Source organism: Pinus tabuliformis, chromosome 5_2 (assembly GCF_031772625.1).
Source record: "Pinus tabuliformis cultivar Carrire ecotype Pingquan chromosome 5_2, CPIR1, whole genome shotgun sequence".
Lineage (NCBI taxonomy): Eukaryota > Viridiplantae > Streptophyta > Pinopsida > Pinales > Pinaceae > Pinus > Pinus tabuliformis.
This window is the reverse complement of record NC_142306.1, coordinates 387,551,986-387,557,695: the sequence shown is the minus strand read 5'-3', so window position 1 is coordinate 387,557,695 and position 5,710 is coordinate 387,551,986. Positions and strand designations below refer to the sequence as shown.

Sequence of the window (5,710 nt, the reverse complement as noted above, 5' to 3'; positions counted from 1 at the left end):
ATCTATAATTAAATGATGACAAGGTTGGTTAACCATATTCACCCATAGTTAAATATATATCACCATAGTCAACCATGGTTATCCATGACCAACTATGGTTGACCATGCCCAACTATTCTTAACATGGACTACCATGGTCACCTATGGACAACAAAGGGAAAACATGGTCAAACCAAGTTCAACCATGATCTACATGGTTAAGCATTGTTAACCATGGTCAACATAGTCAAGCATGGTTAAACATAATCAATCATTGTATTTATCTAATCAATTATAGTCTACAATAGTTAAACAAGGACAACCATTAAGAAGAAACTTTAAGTAGAAATCACATAGGATAATTTTTGCCGACACGTTTGAAACCATCTAGTGTGGTTCATCATCAGGATATGATGAAGAGGCAGATCTAGGCAAAAGCTTAAATAGAGAACGATGTAGAGACCCTGGTTCCAATAACACCTATAAAAATGACTAGTTTATAAGTATATATATATATATATATATATATATATATATATATATATATATATATATATATATAACATTAATTATTAGTAATAGGCTAAATTTGGATAGAAAAAGAATAAAAAAAATTCAAAGTCAAACTTTAAATAAGGAGCGAGGTAAAAAAATAAAAGAAATCAAGACCCATTACTAAATAAATGAGTCAAGACCCTATAATAACTAAAAAATTCTTATTAATTTAATGAGGAAAATGCCAAAATGCCAAAATAATCATAAACATAAAAATAAAAATAAAATTATAACTAAAGAAAGACTAAGAAACAAAGTCAACTATAAAATAAGGGGCCAAGGCCCTAAAGATAATTCAAGAAATTAATAACCTAAATAAAGTCTAACAAAACTGCAAGCTAAGAAAGATCAAGAGATAAAACTATACTTAAACAAGGTGGTAAAAACCAATCCAAAAAACTTATTAACAAAAACTTTGGGAAACAAAAAGAAAAACACATAAAAAAAACACATAAAAAAAATTAAAAAGAAAATTAAAAATTAAGAAGATAGGATGGGGACCCAACCTATGCTAATATTCCAACCACTGTCTCTATTCAAATTATTGGGTCTTTTTTCAATTTCTAGGGTCTCCCTAAATTTTCGATGATGGAAATGACTAATCCTGGCAATGACTTAGGCACCCTCAATGCATATATGATACTTAGATTTATCAGCATGCTCCACCAAAGTAGAGGAGTGGGTCCTACCATTCTTAATGTCAGTGGCACACGCCATGAATCCTTTGATTAATTGAGCAATTGGTCTCACCTATGTAAGGAGTCCCACAAGAGCAAGGGGTACCATAAACACCTTTCAATTATTTAGGGTCCACCGAGTCTTTGACGAATCTTAGGGAACTTCAGATGGTAATTAGAGGCCTAAAGGCTGACGGAACCTTATGTTTCCTTAAGATCTTCGCAATCTTGTGAGTGGTCCCTTGGATAAAAAGGAGGTGTTTCCCAAAGTTTTTGTTAATTAGTTTTTTGGATTGGTTTTTACCACCTTGTTTATGTATAGTTTTATCGTCTTAATCCTTCTTAGCTTGGATTTTTGTTAGAATTTATTTAAGTTATTAATTTCTTGAATTATCTGTAGGGCCTTGGCTCGTTATTTTATAGTTGAATTTGTTTCTTAGTCTTTCTTTAATTATAATTATAATTTTATTTTTATGATTATTTTTTGATTTTGGCATTTTTCTCATTAAATTAATAAGATTCTTTTAGTTATTATAGGATCTTGATTCATTTATTTAGTAATAGGGTCTTGATTTCTTTTTTTTGACCTAGCTTCTTATTTAAAGTTTGACTTTTGTTTTATTTTATTCTTTTTCTATTCAAATTTAACCTATTACTAATAATTAATGTTATATATATACTACTTGTTTATTATTGACACACACACAAACACAAACTAGCCATTTTTATAGCCGTTATCTGAACCAGGTGTCTCTACATTGCTTTCTATTTAAGCTTTTGCCTAGATCCACCTCTTCATATTGTCACCACACTAGATGGTACGAAACGTGTCAATAAAAACTCTCTTATGTGATTTCTACTGAAAGTTTCTTCTTAATTCAATATGGATCACAAAAACGTGAATTAGAAATTAAGGTCAACTATTGTCAACTACAACTTACTATATTTAACTATACTCAACCAAGGTCAGTGATGTGTAACATGGTCAAGCCATGGTCAATCATCATCAACATATTCAACCATAATCAACATAGTTAACCATTATCAACATGGCCAATTATAGTACACCATGGCCATTATTAACATGGCTAATTATAGTACACCATGGTCAACCTTTTTCTCCTACTTTGAACATGGTGAACCACTGTCAACCACAATCAACTATATGTGACATGATTAACCATACTCAATTATAAAGTATCATAAACAACTTTAGTTTAACATAAAGAACCATAGTCACCCAAAGTCAAAGATCTATTAACCATACTCTATTATCAACCATTACTATATTTAAGCATAATAAACCAAAATCAACTTTATTATGATCTATTAATCCTCCCTAATTGTGTAGCCGTGATAAACCAACCATGGTTGATAAAAAATAACGAAACATAATAATAATATAATAATTTATTTTTGTTTATGATTCAACCTATACTTCACACTTCACACATGTTTCCAACTTCACACATGTTTCCAAGGAATTATACTTCAAAGTTAGGGATTTGGAAGGCGCATAATTAAAACTTTGTGCACCTGAATTGTTTACTTAGCATCCATTAATAGAAACTAATAATTCAGCACGTGAGCCACCCAGTTTTCGGCCCCGTGATCCTGATGAGGTCCATAGAATAACAAAAGTGATTTAAACTACTTCCGTACAGTGCAACAGGCCTTTTCTTTTGTACTATGGAATATAAAATATCAAGTTATAAATAAATAAAATATAGCCTCGATATATCAAATCTCAAGTTTGGAAGCTAATGGTAACATAGAATTTTGCTGCAAAAGCAACAGTGTTCAACAAGAAGCTGAACAAGGAAGCAGCAGATCCACCAGTGATAAAATAGCCTTCATATCTGCAAAAATAGAATAAAAACGTACCCATAAGGCCACTCAGATCAAACCAATACATTTCTAGATTTAATATCGAGAAATATACCCATAAGGCCACTCAGATCAGACCAATACACCCATAAGGCCACTCAGATCAGAGAAATATACCCATAAGGCCACTCAGATCGAGAAATATACCCGTAAGGCCACTCAGATCAGACCAATACACTTCTATATTTATTTAATTTTTTGAGACTTAATTATACTAAGACTGATTCCATATAAATGAACATAAGGAATATGTATAGCATACCAAGAAATATTTAGCTCCATGCTCCAGGCCTTCCAAGGTGAATCCCCATTCATTCACTAGCACCGACTCGCCAGTGGAATGGAGTAAAAGTGCATCATCCCCGAAGAAAGCGCTGAATGGAGTAAAAGTGCATCATTGATGAATACAATTATTGATCGGTTAGCGTTAGTCACGGAGTCCTCCTGCACACCTCCTGCAGACCGAGCTTAATATTAGACATGAAAACAATTGTGTCACAACAAAGCACAAATATATGCATATGATAAGTTGGCAGCTTGAAATTAAGACATGGTAACAATACTATTCCACTAGTATCAGTGCCTATGTACCTTCATTCAAAATTCCGCTGTTTCCTGTTGTCCCTGCGCCTCCTAATGCTTGCATGTTACTGCATTGAGTATTGCTCATTTCTTGGTTCACCTGCATCTCGTAATGGTTCCCGGGCAATGAAGATACTGGCACAGTAGAAGATGAGGGGGCTTGATTTCCAACCGTTATAGGTTTAGACTGCACTGATGTTGACGTTGGTGTTGTTGATGTTGATGCAGTTGAGGATGTGGTCTTTGCACCCTTGGGGCAAAGTTTAGACTTTTGTGCATCTTGGACATGTCGCTTTCGCTTTCCTCTAGAACACATTTACATCACCAACTTGCCCGAATTCTTCGAGCTGTGCTCTGATCCTTTTTATTTCTTCTCTGGGAGGGTTTACCACGCCAGAATTGAATATAGCTTCCAGGATCTGGATCTGCTCTGGTTTTGGATGCCATCTTGACTTTGTTGTGGGCATGCACATTTCCTTCTCCTGCAAATAATTACGTGACAATGCACCTGCTGTATGGAAAAAATATTTATGAAAACTAATATCAAATCTCTATTACTAATATTGCCAATTACGGTATGAAATTCTATCAAAACTTAATCTTTTACTGTACATGCGACTTTTAATTGAAATGGCAAATCAATTTAAAACCTAAAGAAAAATAGTTTTTATTTCGGTCAGAGAGTTAGACTGAGGTTGGTACCAGGTTAGAGGAAGGTATACTCTTAAAGAGTTAATAAGGCTGTAAGACAACAAAACCATATTCATATACTCAAAGCTATTACAACAATTTATATTTATAGTTGCTATTGCAATATTTATAGATGCCAAGCCATTATAACAACATTTATCAACATGTTATAGAATTATATCATTAACATAAAATAATACCCATTCCCCCAACTTAACGTTATCAAATTACAGTTTGATTAATCAAACTAGCTGCGATCCCTATGTCACTACCTATATCAATCTGATGACCGAGAAAGTACTATATTTGTTTATGCAAATGTAAACATGAATGAGACAATATTATATCTATGTATTTGTGTATACTCCCGTGTATACAAGCTTGATTTAGTTTGGACATGCAAGAGAAAAATATTGCTGACCTTCAGAATATGTTGGCCTCATGGCTGAAAAATTAGAAGTTTCTGGCAAGTGATTAGAGGACTTTGATTTCAGGAACATTCTGGGCCAATGTTTTTTGGAATTCATAGGAGGGACCGGGTCTGATCTGCAGGAGATATTTTGCCGTAGTTGCCTTTGACCCGGTACTTTGTTGCTGCTCCTGCAATTTATAGACTCAACGAGAACAACGAAACTACACTGGGCTCTCCAAGAAGTGTGAATAGATCACTATCACATTTCTCAATTTATAAAGCACCCATAAATGCCATGATCAAGAAAATAGTGATGAGTATAACTGAATGGTGGAATGATTTCATCGTGCCCTTAGTTACATAAGGGCATTGAATGGTTGGTTGAACGCCAATGATTTGAAGGTCAAATGAAAATATAACCTAGGACCCAGAGGGGATGAATGGTTGAAGACAAATGGTTTAAAAGTCAAATAACAATGTGGCTGTCTGTAACCTATGATCCAGATGGCATTAAATGGTTGAACACAAATGGTTTGAAAGTCAAATAACAATATGGCAGTCTATAACCGAGGCTCCAAAATATACTCTTGCAGAGGGTGTCTATGGAATATTAACGACGCCTTTTAACTTAAGTTAACATGCCAAGCTAGGTTAGTTATTTTGTATAGATTTTGTTATTTGAAATTAATGGTGAGGTTATTTATCTATTTTTTAAATTTTAGATAAAATTGTTTTAAATTTAAGATATAGAAAATGTGTTATAAGATAGTTTATTATAAATAAGTACTAGCACAATCATATCAATAAATGTGACTGATATATAGTGATAAGTTTATATCAATTACATGCAAAATTACATTATTAAATGTAATTAATATACACCCATAAACATCAATAGATATAGATTAAAGATATAATAATAATAATA

General features: G+C 33.1%; 1 pseudogene; it reads right to left on the bottom strand.

The window, feature by feature from the left end:
- Positions 1 to 3,064: 3,064 nt before the first annotated feature.
- LOC149159138 (WUSCHEL-related homeobox 8-like) lies at positions 3,065 to 4,944 on the bottom strand (annotated as a pseudogene).
- Between the last annotated feature and the right edge of the window lie 766 nt (positions 4,945 to 5,710).